This window comes from Eptatretus burgeri, chromosome 2, assembly GCF_056783735.1.
Source record: "Eptatretus burgeri isolate ZD-2024b chromosome 2, Ebu_testis_v1, whole genome shotgun sequence".
In the NCBI taxonomy this organism is placed as follows: domain Eukaryota; kingdom Metazoa; phylum Chordata; class Myxini; order Myxiniformes; family Myxinidae; genus Eptatretus; species Eptatretus burgeri.
Window position 1 is genome coordinate 100,061,408 of NC_140962.1, and position 16,893 is coordinate 100,078,300.

The 16,893-nt window shown below is 42.4% G+C and overlaps 1 long non-coding RNA gene across 1 annotated transcript in view; it reads right to left on the minus strand.

The window, feature by feature from the left end:
* Nucleotides 1–15,672: 15,672 nt before the first annotated feature.
* Nucleotides 15,673–16,893, minus strand: part of LOC147032668 (uncharacterized) — a 36,555-nt gene continuing 35,334 nt past the window's right edge. The window contains exon 3 of the long non-coding RNA XR_015052139.1: nt 15,673–16,817. This is a non-coding gene — a long non-coding RNA (uncharacterized LOC147032668). The remainder of the gene's footprint in view (nt 16,818–16,893) is intronic.

The window sequence follows — 16,893 nt, forward strand, 5'->3', positions numbered from 1 at the left end:
TTGATGCTTCCATGAGCATCCTCTTGTTTCTGCTCACAGAGAATATCTGATAACCATTCAAAGAGGGGCTCCCGAATACCATGTTTTCATGAACGACTATTGATGTATCTAATGTACTTGATAGTTTATACCTTAAAAAAAAAAATAGCTTCATCAGCCATAAAACCTGGACTATAAGTCAGGCTTTGTGAGTCGGGTTAATCCTGAAAATCATTACCTTCTGTTCCAGATCATATTACCAAAATTGAAAGCATCAAGTAACTTGCAATTTTCCTCAGAACTGAAAATGTTTCACATCAAAATTGGAAAGGCCGAGTGGATGCCCCTGCACAAAAATGGTGTGTGTAGGGTGTTCTCTTCACTGGATCTCAGTGCTAGTTCTCAATAACTTGGTGGCCTCCATGTTCGTTGACCTCTCATTCTTGGATAAATTCCATACAACTCCCGGATGGTTTAATACAGCGTGTTCACACATGTTTGATGTGAAATGCAACACGTCTGTTGTATTCCTAAAGGCCCTTGCGCTCGATTATGAAAACTTCGCATTCATGTTGCTCCAATAATTTCCATCTTTGTATCATGAACCACTCGAAGAGGTTATCTTAGTGTCATTTAATGCAGCCGGTCACGTGACACACATTGCACCTGGGCCATATTTTAGCACAATCCAAGAATCGGACTAAGCTGGTTTACCAAGAATCAATGCTGTTATGTTCAATGAATAATTATATTGGCAGTTTATTTGGAGTGATTAGCAAATTCAGCATTTGTAGAAGCTACACCTGAAATGGAGCTCCCTGGCAGAGCCAGGCTTTTATTGCTGCTGTCATTGCAAATCTCCAATAATAAGGTGAAAAATCATCTTCCTGTAATGCTATCATCCAGTAAAAAGGACTGAGGCTTGTAGAAATTGCAACAGTAAAGACTAGTTGAGTTGTCAGTGTTGCTCAGTGTCTCTTTTGCTGCAATCCGCTCAGACAACTGAGGTCTTTGTTTTGGTGCAAGTTTCATCATCATGAAAATGTGAAAAATACAGCTCATCAACAATAATGCCGAACAGGCAAAGTTATTCATTTGGCAGGTGAAAAAAACAAAAAAACATACAGGTGGTCATTAACCTATCTTTAGCTTTCTGATTCGTGTGGACATCAACCAACAAAATAAAATTTTCCATACGAGTCACATAGAACATCAAAAGAGTACCAAGAAAGTCAACTGCACAACAGTTATTATATGTGTTCCGTCAGGTGCTGTTCCGCAGCCAGTTTGATGAACGGAATATTATTCTGTTGGCGCATGCCTAGTTTCAAGAAATGATGAGGAATGACATGTCCTTGGTGAAATTGCTTGAAACAAGTATGAAGCATTATTAAATTAAAGGGGTGTAAGGCTGCAGGAAAAAGTCTTTCTGAAATGGGCACGCATGCAAAGTTGACAATTGAGCAACTCATAAAATGCCACCAAGAACAAGGACGTGGGTGAATAGAAGTGGAAAACCAAATAACTCCAAAATAAACAGAGGAAAGAAGAGGAAGTGAAATAGCACGTTCATTGTCTGCCTGCATCCCTCAGAGCAATACTTGCCACATCCAGCTTGCTTATCTGTCCATGATTCGCAGGAGAGCTGTGATGTTTACAAGTTGATAGGTGAGCAGCTGGTCTGACATTACATATTCCAAATGCAATATTTCTCTTATCAGGAATTGGAATTCGACTCTCATTTTTCTCTTTGTTTTTCATTCGTTGTTGAGAACAGCGAGTTTCAAAGGAGTCTGATGTTCAACGGCATTGCGACCCAAAGTTTGACCATATTGACACAGGAAAAGCATTTTTTTTATGGTCCATCACACCATTTGTCAGTCACATCCAATTAAATTTATTTCTGTAAATTATTTACCAATCTTGCATCTTTTTTTTCACACGTGTAAACAAAAATCCAGGTGAAATTTGAAAACTCATCAACTTCCCATCTGGAAGATAATCAATAATGAGCAACAGCCGTTTGGTTGAGTAGTTAAATGCTTTGGGTATTCACTGCATTGGTTGGCTTCCATTTTTTTTGTTTTAATATGATCTAAAGCTCGTAGTGTAGCTGCCATAGGGACACACACACACACACACACACACACACACACACACACACACACACACACACACACACACACACACACAACGCAAGATTGTTAGACGAGACAAACAGTCACTGAGTTTGGGGGATGTGCCGTCACTTGCAGGGGCACTCTGGGTATGAGTGACATCACTATTGAAAATCGAGTTATCGACTTCCACTCACCGCTAAAAGTTGACTTCATCCAGTCTGAGCGGTATCCAATAAGATGTTAAGCTTGAGTGCGGTTGAATACTGTCACAAGTTCAACTAGAAGGGTATTGGGTAGAGCGCCTACCTCCGCCACGTCATGCCTGATCCACGAGACCATATCGGGCCCAATACATTGTTGAAATATCATGCTATACAATACTATATCGTTTTTAGCCCTATCTCTCAATGGTGAAGAATCACTTTTAATACTAAATAATTCTCGTATCCAGATCCCGATTTGGATCTTCACCAAAATCGAATCACTTCGTCCTTATCACATACCCAACATGTCCACCAAGTTTCATCCAAATCTGTCCAAACCTTTTTTGAGATATCGTGCTATATATCAATTTTGGCACAATCTCTCAATGGTGAAGAATCACTGAAAAAAATTATAGTAGACGGATCCGAATCCAGATATTCACCAAAATCTAATCAGTTCGGCCTTGTCACACATGGAACCTGTCCAGAAAATTTCTTCCGGATCCGTCGACAACTTTTTGAGATATCCTGTATACAAACAGACAGACAAACTAACAGACAGACAGACAGACAGACAGACAGGGATGAAAACATAACCTCCTCCACCTTCGGTGGCAGAGATAATAAGAAGCAAAAGCCTGGCGTTGACTTAGCTGTTAGGGTGGTGGCTTGGGATCCTGGGGTCCTGAGTTCGAGCCGCGTTTTCCGCTGAATTAACACCAGAGGGTTGACTCAGCCTGTCATCCTTCTGAGGTCAGAGAAATGAACACCAGTGTACTGATAATAGGGGCACTGCATAAGCGGAATACAGCAGCCCCTAACCAAAGCAGCCCCTAACCAATGATGGCCGTATACAAGCACGGCCGTACACAAAGGGAATAAGAAGCAAAAAATAACGTATCACCAGTGGACTGATTCGGGGTCCAGTCCACAAAATAATGATCCACTTGGTGACTCGGGTGTCATAAATGGCCAGTGCCCATGGGAACAATTTGCTCACCAAAAGGGAGTTAATGATAGTCGTTTCACGTTCCAAAAGAGCAAAAACCCACTAAAGATAGAGCCGCAATGTGGAACATGGTAAAAAGTTGCGGGTGCAGAGAGCAAAGTGCTGCTGGAGGACAAGGACGCTAATGTGGTTTAACACCAGTGAACTCCAACGAACTTTAATTTAACATCAGTGAAACTCAAGTCCGTGAGTCATTTCCACGATTGTGTAAATTGCGAGCTGCCAGTCAGGGAAGCATCATCACACTTCTGTTAATGCCTTCTTCACCACTCGTTGCTTGGGAGGGAGGTCCAAGAGCCCAATAGTCGTATGAGGAAAAAATGATTGGTTATAAACGAGGTAATAAAAACCACACCAAACTACTGCCATTGGGTGGACAAGTAAATGGAACAAAGTTCATGATGTAAAAGTACAAACAAGTTGGCACTGATGAAAACTACACATCACAAACCATGGCACCACATTTTTCAGCACACTCTAGGGCATTTCTAAAGAGGAATGTCCTCCCCATAGATGCCAACCAATGAGAACTGTTCATGTTTTTAACTTGTTAAATGCTGAACATCAAGCTAGGAAACAGGACTTACAACTTTTTATTAAGTCTTTGGTATGACTTAGCCAGGGTTTGAGCCACCAACTTCCCAGACTCAGAGCAAATGCACTAACCATGACACCACTGAGGCTGTTCAGTTGCATAACTGCAGAAGTAGTGGGGCAACTTAGCATAACAATTGTGCATTTTGTGAGGAAAGCACCAAATTTGGCACACGAGTAGCTGATCATATTATGAACAGATTTGGATATTGGGCCATCTCAAAATTTTTGATGGCAGTGGAAAAGGGCTGCCACAACCATCAGCGGCTGAATTTGAGATGGCCCAACATCCAAATCTGTTCATAATATGATCGGCTACTAGTGTGCCAAATTTGGTGCTTTCCTCACAAAATGCACAATTGTTATGCTATATTTAGCTAAGTTGCCCCACTAAAGTGAGTTGTTATGATCTACACAAAATACTGACCAAAATCCAGAAATGGGTCAGGAAGTTATGCCAGCTGATGCTTTTGATTGAGTGATTGAATGAATAACTGAGCTAGATCATATTTACATGCAAAACAAAATTCAAGTCCAATAATTAAGCCTCCCCTATAGGATAGGGTGAGGCTTATAGCTGTTGTAAGGTTTGTTTCTAAAATTAGTACCCCCCTCCCAATTTTTAAAGGTATCTCAGAGTTTATTAGACCCCACGAGTGCTAAACCACCATTTCGGGGGTTTTTTTGGTGTTTTTTTCCTTCCCTTTTTCTGACAATTTCCGAGCGATGTCTCGGAGCCGGCTGGGACTTTCGGAATGAAATTTTTAATCAATAAATGGAATAAAAAGAATGTGGGGTTGACACAATTTTTGACCTTGACTTAATTTTAAGGTCATCACCAAATTGAAGACATTTTAACATTTTTCACAATAACTCGAATAAGGTTTGTTCTATTGGAACGAATTTGCCCTCTACCGACAGCCCAGAGCAAGGTGCGTTTACATTTAATTTACATCGTACACATCCAGGATAAAGGTCAAGATCAAATGGCAGGATGGAAAAAAATGCGTGTTTTGTCATCCCTCAATTTTGATAATGCGGAATCTTAAAGATCACTTGACTTACTGAGATGTTCTTGCATTATAATAGTGTACCTGCATTGAAGTTGTGCACCTGATCGTTGATTCGTGGATACTTTTTCAGATTGTGCCTTAATGAACAAAAAACCTTTTTCATCATAACTTGAATAATTTTACTCCAATCTTCACGATGTTGAGTTTTCATCGATACATTGTAGATTGGGGACACATTTTCTTAATTTACACTTTATCCCTAAATGTTGAAGGTTGAGGTCATAGGGTGGGCTGAAAAGAATACAGCCATCACTGGATTGTGCGCACCGGTGGAGACTTACCATTGGCGATCGCTTTGTGATCGCAGATACCTAGTTAGATCATTGATATCGACACTAGTTTGACAACGAGTCACAACTGATGGCGTATCAGTCAAACATCGTGGTTTGTTATCGTCGATATATGATATAGTTCCTCTTTAGGAAAAAAAACAAAAAAAAACACTCAAACCTTATATTTAATCCTTTCAATGTAAATATTGGATGATTCAAAAGAATGCCAAATTTGATGAAACAATGACAAGAATTGTGCTCAAGTTACCTGTCAACCCATCCATCTGGTAATACATTGGGAGCAACGCCAATGGATTGATTGGGTGAACACGAATATGTACAAAGTGTGGCCGAGGCCTGCACCACGCAGAAAAGAGTACTCAGCGAAGATTTGTCCGCAGGTCCCTCAGGCATCCATAGCAGTGATGGGAATAAAGCATGTGAGCCTGCATATTTGCTGTCAGCTGCACAAGGAGCTACAAAACCAAATTTGTCTGTAGGCACCTCAATCATTGCCATGCCACATCCATCACGGTGCTGTATAGGCCTCAAAACCGACTTACCCTAATTGGTCTTAATACGCACGAGTAACCCTTTGATTTCTGCCATGGTATTTGTTATTATGTCAGGTGATCTCCTTCGTGGTACATTTTTCCCAACCCTAAAAGGGATAACAGCATATTAGAGAAATCATACCACACAACGCATGGTACCCACCCCTTAGAATCTGCATTTAGATAGCCATTCAAATCCTGGCATTTTTCTGACTATGAAATGAGCTTTCCAAATGATTCAGGAGAAAAGCAATACTGATGAACAGATATGCAGAATAACTTAGCAGCTGGACTGAAAAGCATAAACATAGGTGGCAAGTCTTGAGTTTTGACTGTCTCTGGTATTTCGTTTTTCCTCAATATAAATGTTTCCTTGTGCTACTCACCACCTTGAGGTTGGTGTTGTCTGTAGCCCTTGCTAGTCCTGTAGAAATACAATGTCTTGCCAGGAAAAAAAAACGAAAACAGTAGATACAGGCGGTGGACAAGAAAAAAAATGGAAAACACCTAAGTAAATGAGGGACATCAAGCAACGGCTTCCACACAGGTGTGCCCCATGTGTTAAATAACATCCCAGCATGATTATGGTCATGTATAAATATTCTGCATAGTCGTAGTTGCCTATAATTATGGCTAGCACGGCTACAAGAGGAAATCCCCCCCCCCTCCAACAAAATCCCCATCCAGAGAACACGTGTGGTCACCCAATGGTTTGATGAACATGACACTGATGTTATACATACGTCACGGCCTTCTCAGTCACCAGATCTGCACCCAATCAGGCATTTATGGGATATTCTGGAATGACGCTCGAGACCGCGTTTTCCACCTCCATCAAACAGGTGTGAGTTGATTGACTTTCTCGTGGAGGAATGGTGCCACATCCCTCCTGCAGAATTTTATTTTTTTAATGTATACCTTGTCGAGACTCGTATGAGAGCTAACACACAACGCACATCAAGGGGGGGGGGGCATGAGACAGGAGGGGAGGGAGTGGGAAGGACAAAATAGTGGGGAACAGAGACATTTGGAGATCTGTGGAAGGGAGAGGGATGGGACGGGGAACATGGGGAATAGAAGATGGACATTTCGGGGACTTTCAGGAAGGAAAGCAGGGAATTTGAAGGAGGTGGGCTTGGGTGGATTATCGGGGGTAGAAAAGATCGAGGATTTGGATGGGGGATTTGGATAAGAGGTGGTGGTGAACAGCTGTTTTGAAGGCCTGGAGGGAAGAATGGGAATGAATAGAGTGAGGGAGTTTATTCCAAAGGTGGGAAAAAAGAGGAATGAAAGAGTGAAGGTGAGCAGTGATTCGTGATTTTGGTAGTTTTAGCAGAAGGGGGTTGTTGGCAGACCTTGAGCGCCCTGCGGAAATGTAGTGGGGACAAATCGCAGAGAGAGCGGGGGGGGGGGGTGAGGCTGGAGAGGAGACGGTAGAAGAAAGAAAGACCACCGACCAACCTGCGGTGATTGAGTGAGAGGCCCAAAGACAGCCTCATTGCGGGAGATGCCAATGATCCAAAATGCCCTGGTTTCTACAGCGTGAAGCCGAGAAAGGTGGGAGGCAGGAGCACCAGCCCAGAGGGGAGAGCATTACTCCATCAGGCTGCGGACAAAAGCTTTGTAAGTGGTCAGGAGCTTATTTTTTTCCAACCCTAAATTGTCACCAAGAATTCCAGAGAATGGTGGATTACATGCCACAGTGCATACAAATCATACAGGCCATACATGGTGGCCCAATGTCCTATTAAGTGACTTTACATTGATGTTTCCATTTTTTGTTCATGACCTGTACATGACAAAAACTTCAAAATTGATCACTTGATGTTTTACATCACAAAAGCTAGACAGTGTTGTCCAGCAAGGCGAATATTATTACAGTATGTCCCAAAATAATTTTCAGGTGCACAGTGTGTCCCGCAAAACATCACTTTGTGGAAAATTCTATTTTTGGTGCATTTTCGAGAATAAGAACATTACAGTACGGTCAAGCAAGGCCAAATATGGTAACACACAGTCTTCATATTCATCCGTTTATTTTGCATGTCGCCTTTGGCTGCTGGTTGCATCATTGTTGGGAGTATGACTTGTTGTGGCAGGAATTTGGAATTTGGCCAGAGTACCGGTTATAGCTCGCCTACTCTTCGTGACAGACACCGTGGGGTCATTAACGTCCACCAACCAATGCTGGCAGACGAGACACCCAGCTTAAGGTCCATCCGAGGGACGGCACACACATCGATGCATCGCCTGCCCGTGAAACCCCAGCATGATGAAAACCTCACCAGTCTGCAGTACAGAATCCCACCGGTCCACATAGACGACTTCTTCTTTAACTTCCACAATCATTCCCACGTTCTTGTGTGGTTGACCGGGGAAAGCTTTGCCAAAGTCTTTCACAAACCGCCTGGCTAGGCCTGAAGTTCAACTCAGGTTAAAGGCAGGAATTTGTATTTTTTTCATGGTGCCGGCTGGCGATAGCTCGACTACTCTTTGTGGAGGACAACGTGGGATCTTTAACGTCCACCAAATAATGCAAGCAGATGGGACACCCAGTTTCACGTCCATCCGAGAAACGGCACACACATTGATAAATAAATCACCCTGCCTGTGAAACACAATATACCATATTCCATCAAATTTTACACGTGTGTCGGTAGTAGCCATGATCAGGTCACGGGGACAAAAAAAAATGCCCGTTCCAAGAGGGGAGGAGACGACTTACGATTTTCTCCTGTACACGTACCACAGTGCTCGTGGTTTACTGACCCCTGCTGCAGACATGGCGGATTAATTATTAGCCATTGCACAAAATAAATTTTCCCCACATCACCCACTACTCTCCCGCACTACACCCTCCGCCATCCTCCTGGCTGCTCCCAAATGGAGTGGGTGTTTCTAGGTGTTTAAATGCACAAAATGTTTTATCTATTACCAATTAACGTAAAATGTTCTTTGTTATCAGAACATAATGAGATTACCCTGCAATTTGTTTGTGCATTTCATTGTGTTTTGTGCAAAACACCATATTATTATCAGCTCAGAAGTCAGCCACTCCCATGAAGTTTGATAGGAAGGTGCACGCTTTGAAGGGTCATGACACTGATCTTTCTCTCTTTTCTTCCTCAGACAGCTTGTATTTTTTAATTGTTTTTATGTCGGATTTCACATATCCATGATAAACTTTCAAATTATGTCTGGATTTGTGACGGTAGCGGCAAACACGGCACAACTTACCTCCCGTGCAGTGACGTCACCAAGAAGGCCAAAGGTTCTCGGCTGGTCATGGTCCATGAGGTCCTGGCATCATCACGGCCCTCAAAGCTGGAAAGATGCACTTTGCCATCTTTCCCAAAAACTCTCTTAACCTTGAGGCCATCACGTTATGGAAAAACGGTTGTTTGTCACTTGGGGGTCTGCTGGGACGACGCCATTTATTTGTGAAAAATTAACAAGTGTAAGTAACACAGAAGGCATCATTTTGTCACCGTGACTTCAATGGCACCCCTTCAAGCATAATAAACCCAAATTCTCTGCAATGAAACATTTTCAAACACGAAATAAAAATATTCTGGACAGAAAATGGCTGTTGTGTGATTTTTCACACAGCCCTGGCAAAGAACATGTTTTCATCATTAGCTCGTCGTGATATACTGACATGACCAGTGCAATGTGGCTTGTGTCCGTGAAATTACCATAAAATTGCACTGATGAAACTATTTTTTCATGGCAAAAACATCTGAAAAAAATAGAATGGCACTCGGTAGAGCGCATACCTCCGCCACACAATGCCCGGGCCACGAGAACATATAGGGCCCAATAAATTTTTGAAATATCATGTTACATATATCCTTTTTGGCCCTATTTCTCAATGGTGAAGAATCACATTTAAAAATTAAATAATTCTCGTATTCAGATCCGCATTCACATCTTCACCAAAATCGAATCCATTCATCCTTGCCATACGACCAACACGTCTACCAAGTTTCGTTTGAATCCGTCCACAACATTTTGAGATATCCTGCTATATATTGGTTTAGCCCTGACTTTCAATAGTAAAGAATCACTGAAAAAAATTATCTGGATCCGGATTCGGATCTTCACTAACATTGACTCAATTCTTCCTTGTCACACACCCAACGTGTCCATCAAGTTTAATCCGAATCCGTCCACAACTTTTTTGAGATGTCGTGCTATATATCGTGTTTGGCCCTATCTCTCAATGGTGAAGAATCACTTTAAAATTCCTAGTAGCCAGATCCGGATCCGGATCTTCACGAAAATCTAATCCGTTTCGTCCTTGTCACGCATTGAACAAGTCCACAAAATTCCATCCGGATCCGTCCACAACTTTTTGAGATATCCTGCACACAGACGGACAGACAAGCTGGTAGGCGACATGGGTGGTCGCTATATAAATGCACACTAGTCATTCAATTTTTGATGGATCGGGCTGAAATTTTTTGACAAAGAGGTTGATTATAGTGCGCACAAAAGCCTGGAAGCCGATTTTTGGAAAAAAAATTTTTGGGAATTTTTCAAAAATTTCAAAGTCCCGTTGCGAGGCAATGGTGGTGTCCATAGCAACGGTGCTCAAAAGCATACAACTATATCCTGGTATGAACCTACCTATCAAGTTTCATCAAAATCAGTTGACTCCTCTGACCTCCAGAGCTGTCCATTACATACAAACATACAGACAGACGAAAAAACTGAGAATAAGGGTAGTCGAGCGACCACCCAATAAGGGTAGTCGAGCGACCACCCAAAAACTGAGAATAAGGGTTGTCTAGCGACCACCCAAAAAGGGTAGTCCAGCGACCACCCAATGAGGGTAATCTAGCGACCACCCAAAAAGGGTAGTCCAGCGACCACCCAATAAGGGTAATCTAGCGACCACCCAATAAGGGTAGTCTAGTGACCACCCAATAAGGGTAGTCTAGTGACCACCCAATAAGGGTAGTCTAGTGACCACCCAATAAGGGTAGTCTCGCGACCACCCAATAAGGGTAGTCTCGCGACCACCCAATAAGGGTAGTCTTGTGACCACCCAATAAGGGTAGTCTAGCGACCACCCAATAAGGGTAGTCTCGTGACCACCCAATAAGGGTAGTCTTGTGACCACCCAATAAGGGTAGTGTAGCGACCACCCAACAAGGTTAGTCTAGTGACCACCCAATAAGGGTAGTCTTGTGACCACCCAATAAGGGTAGTCTAGCGACCACCCAATAAGGGTAGTCTTGTGACCACCCAATAAGGGTAGTCTAGCGACCACCCAATAAGGGTAGTCTAGTGACCACCCAATAAGGGTAGTCTTGTGACCACCCAATAAGGGTAGTCTAGCGACCACCCAATAAGGGTAGTCTAGTGACCACCCAATAAGGGTAGTCTTGTGACCACCCAATAAGGGTAGTCTAGCGACCACCCAATAAGGGTAGTCTTGTGACCACCCAATAAGGGTAGTCTAGCGACCACTCAATAAGGGTAGTCTTGTGACCACCCAATAAGGGTAGTCTCGTGACCACCCAATAAACTGACAGACAGAGAGGGGTGAACACATAACCTCCTTCACCTTCGGTGGTGGAGGTAACAAGGATTATTGTTTTTAGGAAATATAATGCAGTGGACTACCCTGCACTAGATTACTCGCAAGTATAATCCTTGTTAAGGCAGTTGAAGTAGACATGATCAACTTACAGATTGCACCGATTATCGCCCACGGCCGAATGTGATTGACGAGCTCCACAAACAGCAGGATTTGAATGGTATTTTCACACAGATATTATTCACTGGCCAACAGGACCAGCCACTTGGGACCTTCACTGATCAATAAGTGCTATTACTTGCCTCAGGACAGAGGACCAGGACTAAAATCGAAAAAAAACCCGTTAATGTTCAGCAGGAAGATTAAACTGCCAATTAGGTGTTGGCTTTGAAGCTCAGTTTGTGGTGTGATCCTCTTCAATTGGAAATCAAACTCCTCATCTCTCAACAAAGGTAAGTGAGCTACTAACTGAGCTAACCCATGGTAGGTTTATCCCGAGCCTGGGTACAAATTGTCGTATTGGTGTTGCATCAAGGAGTATGCCTGTGGGGACCATGAAGCCAGCTTCTCAAACTACTTGTCATTGCTTGTGGATGTTAAAGATCCCACAGTAACTTTCAAAAGTAGGCCATTGTGCACCGGTACCATGGGCAAATTCTAAATTCCTCATATAATCTACAGGGGTGAAATGCATTTGCGGCATAGCTTCACCTCCAGAAATGATGGAAACCAACAGCCAGGTGGTGAATACAAATGAATGACTCTGGAAACTGCTGTAATGGCTTTAGTTCCATTTTCAGAAACGAGTTTTTATAACGCCATTCAGTTCAAAACTGTCACATTGGTGTGCTTGTTCGTGTAAGTTTACAAAAGCAACAATGACGATTCTGGAATGGCTCGACCACTAAACTTTTATAATCCCATGATTGCAGGTTGAAATCCAAACGTCGCTGATTCGACTACCTCTCCCCTTTAGTCAATTTCTGTTCATTGCATTCACAGAGGTGGGAAGAGCGACACCTCGCCAGACGTTGCTATTCACTGTGGGAGAGAGGGGTGCGTGTGTATGAGAGAGATACACACACACACACACACACACACACACACACACACACACACACACACACACACACACACACACAGTGAGACAGCGACAGAGGTTTTGGAGGAGAGTGCTGCGTTTTATGAGGAGGGAACAGGGTGAGAGAAAAGGGTGGGGGAGAGGAGAGAAAAAAGATACGGTTGAGGGGTGGAGGTGGGGTTAGCAAAGAGAATGATGTGTGATGCTTAATGACCGAGCACGAGAAAAAAAAAACGTGTCAGAACAGCTGTACACTCAACGACACAACAGAGTTTGTAAAGTAATCCACCAGCACATCTACAAAAACTTTGATATTCCAGTTCCAGAAAATTTGTGGGAAAATGAACCAAAAGCAATCACTGAAAACACTGAAGTACCGCTCACGTACGACCTCATGATCCCATCGAGCGTGAACATCGAAAACAAAGCGTTGCGACCAGATATAAAACTTAGGTGCTAAAAAAGGAGAGAAGAAGGCATTGCTAATTGAGGTGTTAATATCAGTGATATTGGACTACCAAAGCAGAAATCAGGAAAATGACCAAATACCAAGACCTCAAACATGAAGTGAAAAGATCCTGGAAGTTGAAGAATGCCAAAGCTGTACCAGTGATGACGAAGAACCCCAAAGAGATATTAAAAACCATCTCTGGAAATATCACTACAAACGAACTGCAGTTGGCAGCCGTCCTGGGCTCAGTAACTTCCTGTCCTGAAGACAGCCCTCGGCACAAAACTTTGAAAACAGAAAACTTCACAGCTTGGTCTGTGAATCGTGACCCCTTACTGAAAAAAAATAAAGGTGGATACTTTGGGCCCATCCTCGGAGGACTCCTTTCCACACTATGAAACCCCATATGTTCACACACACACACACACACACACACACACACACACACACACACACACACACACACACACACACACACACACACACACACACACACACACACACACACACACACACACACACACTTTTATTGGTATAGATTTACCTTGAACGATTGCAGGACCAACACACCACACCCAATTATTTATTTATTTACCTTAAACGATTCCAAGACCGACACACCGCCTCCAATTATTTATTTATTTACCATAAATTTTTCTAGGACTGGCACTTTCGACATGAATTTAGTCCGGACGACATCCGATCCTAAAAAGCGAAATAATATTTCGATGATATATATATATATATATATATATATATATATATATATATATATATATATATATATATATATATATATATATATATATATATACTTTAATTAGTCCGTGAAAGTATATAGCGGAAAATCGTCTCATATAATGCATGAAATCGCTCCAAACTCCTAATTTGAAAACTATAGTACTTACAAAAGCGATGTACACAACGATTCGGAGCTGTGATGAACAGACATTGGAGTAAATGTATTCAATTGTATAGCTCAGTGAAACTGGTTCCCTGAAATAAACATTGCAAGAAAATCCGCAATGTTGCCTGCTCGTCTGTGCACATGTCACATTGTAGAACATCGGTTCGAGGTCCGTGCAAATATTGTTCGTTTGTTTTTTTTAAACGTCCGTTTTTTTTTGTTACCTGTTAAATGGGTAAGTACTGGAGCAAAGGCCCACAAATATTAAAGAACAAAATACAGGTGATAGTGTGAGAATGCAAGAGTGTCAATCACAGTCTCCACTGAGATGCACTGACTGCGATGCACTGCCAGTAGTGCGAATCCAGTCGGATAATTTTCTCCATACAAATGCCATGGAGGTTGATCGAGCCCCCGCAGCTCCCCGCCCCGAGTTGCGCCAATGCTTATACTCATGCAAATGTTCAGGTAATATTTTGATATGATTTGATGGCTCATTCACAGAAGAAAGGCAACAATAAGATGAAATTTATTAGCAACAACTTGCCCACTTGTTAAACGCAAGGGTAAATGTAGTATGTTATCACCTGGAAAATGCATTGAGCAGACATGAAGAATGGGATCTGACTATGCATTCCATCGTGGATCATGTAGGGTATTTGGAGGGTTTTTGAGGCTGAAATTAAGCTTTGAAGGGTCAGTACTATGGCCACATCAGGACTTTTCTTACATTGGAATTTTTACTTATTTACATATTTTACTTGTTTAGCATTTACTTATATAAGATATTTCATTTTGACACAAAATCTCAAGGTCCCTAAGAGAGAGTTTGGGCATTTATCTTTTTGGCACAAACCTCTCCCCCCTTACCCCCCACCCCCACCCTCCAGAGTGCCATTGGTGGCCCATGACAAGCAGCCAGGGCCATATGATCCCTTGGGGAAACGAATTAATTATCTGAAACTTGAAAAACGAATTGGTTGGATGTCTCTGGTTAGCTGTAACCAAGAATGCCCATTAATTGTTGGAAACCATTACAAAAAGTCAATAAATAGACACAAAACCCCTCCTAAGCTGAGATATATGTCTGTGCGGCCACACTGAGCACCCAGAATGTATGCTGAAAAGAATAAAGACTGAACCTTCTCCAGTGATGAATATCTCAACCTCACAATGAGACAGAGCTCTGCACCAAAGCAAAAAAAACTGAAGAAGTATCACCTTCCCCAAAACCAACAGGAACTAAGCTCAAGAGAAATATAAAGAGGTGAACCGCAGCATAAACCCCAGTGTTTAGCTTAAGGGTTAAGATGGCTGGTTTAAGATCTTTGGGTCTTCAGTTCGAGCACCTGTTTTTTCAGTTGAATGAACAACAGGTGGTGCTGATTCGGCCTATCATGCTTCTGAGGTCAGCGAAATGAGTACCAGTGTACTAGTCATAGAGGGAACTGCATCAGTGGCACAGCCGTGCCCTCAGTAAACGATGCAACCAGCAGCCACAGGTTGCACACGACAACTGCAGCACAGAGTAGGAGACCGTGCTCTACCCCAAAAGGCATTCTGTGCATGAGGCACAGGGGATACATGGAAATGGAGAATGTTTCATGGATAAACTGAAGAAGTCATATCAACGTTTCAGCATCTGATACTCCCAAATTTAACCCCGACCCTGTGGGAGCTGGCAATCACACCTTGGGAGCCACCATGCAGAGCCCATGCACATTCCCACAGGGTGCAGGCATGTTCTCGCAGGGAATACGCATGTCACCCTACAGCGCAGGGATGTCACCATCGGGTGCAAGCACATCCCTGTAACGTGCAGGTACGTTTCATGAGGAATTGCAGGGGAACAAAGATATGAGAATAACAAAGTTCACAACTTGGTCCATTTAATGTGATCCGACACCAAAATAGAGTTGGATACTTTAAGTCCTGGAAGGTCTCTGTTCCACCTTCTGAAATCCGCAAATGGAGATTACAAGCAAAGAAAGAGGTATGAAAAGAAAAGGCAACTGTAAAAAAAAAAATTTTTAGGATCAATGAGGCTATGAGGGTTTTAAGAGGCAGAGAGTGCCATAGTTGATGAACATATTGTAAGAATTCTCGATCACCAAAGTCTTAATCCTCGTTTGAGGAACCCCCAGAAGATTGGGTCGAAATGTAGGCAGGAACCAATTTAAGTTTATCTTTAAATGTTATCAGTGGTATTATAAAAGCTATATATTGGTGTAATGGGAGTCAGTGAAGTGCTTTGAGGATTGGAGTGATGATCAAATTTACGAGAAAGAATGATGAGCACTGGGAATTTCCTATCATCATTCTCATCATCCTAATCAACATTATGATCAATGCGCCAACTCTTTACGAGTGTTGATGCTGTCAAAGCAGTTTCTTGGCACAGGTAGGTGTTTGGGTGGTTTGCCGTTCTCTTCCCAACAGTCAATCATGGCAGGCATTTGGAATTTGTCGAGAGCATCAGTGAAAGCTCACCGACTGAAGATTCAGTGGGGTAATTATTGGAGTGTCAGCTCCCAGTCTGGGGGGGGGGGGTTGGTGATTCAAACTCTGGTTGAGTAAAACCAAAGATTTAAAAGATTGTATGTGCTGCTTCCTTTTTTTGATGCTAAGTATTTCAAAGGAAAGAACATGGACAAACAGCCATGTGTTGACAACACTATCATGGGCTTGATGACTTCTTAAAAATTTGAATTAAAAAAAAAAAAACTATTTACTTTCTTTCAAGCAAATCGTCCTTGCATTAAACACACTGAAGTTAAAGAGAAGAGAGTTATACAACTGATGCAACTGAGAAGTGGTACAAGGCAGAAGTGTGCAGGGTATGTGTGAGCCTGGACTGCACCACCTCTCCTTTGATTCTTGATGTATTACGAGCAATCCTATTATATCAGATACAGCCAATGACAGGGTCTTGCGCTGATCATATTTTCAACGCAAAGTATCACCTTCATTCACCGAGAAGCTCGACCTGCCTTGCAAATCTCATTCTGGTCTCCCTGCAGTCATGGTGCCTGAAGGAGAAGAAGAATAACAGAATAAGACTTCCATTAAGTTTGTGGAAGCGGATGGCTGAGAAAGGAATATTCA